The following is a 420-nucleotide window of genomic DNA, read 5'->3' on the forward strand; positions in this document are numbered from 1 at the left end:
TTAATTGAGATGTATATAAGTAGTTTCAATATTTAATAATCATGTGACGTAAAATAGAAATATTCACTTACATTACAATATTATAATTCAAGTAATTAGAAAGAACGGAAGTACTCTTTATGTGATTCACATACTAATTTAAAAAGAAGACTACCTAACTTTTTTTAAACAGAGTTAAGTAAATAATTTTTTCCATAATAACTTTTAAATTATCGAGTCAATTTTATTATTTTTTAACTGTTAACTTCTAATATCATCCTATGTTCTCTAACTTAAGAGGACTTTACACAGAAATTTGTTGTCTACGTCTTAAAAGTGCGTAATATACCAAATGATACGATTAGCAAATCACGTTTAGCTGTGTTTAAAAATTAGAGTGAATAACATCTTATAAAATTTAAAGGTGAGATTATTATTTAG

The sequence above is a fragment of the Acyrthosiphon pisum genome, unplaced genomic scaffold, assembly GCF_005508785.2.
Source record: "Acyrthosiphon pisum isolate AL4f unplaced genomic scaffold, pea_aphid_22Mar2018_4r6ur Scaffold_21139;HRSCAF=23133, whole genome shotgun sequence".
NCBI classification, from domain to species: domain Eukaryota; kingdom Metazoa; phylum Arthropoda; class Insecta; order Hemiptera; family Aphididae; genus Acyrthosiphon; species Acyrthosiphon pisum.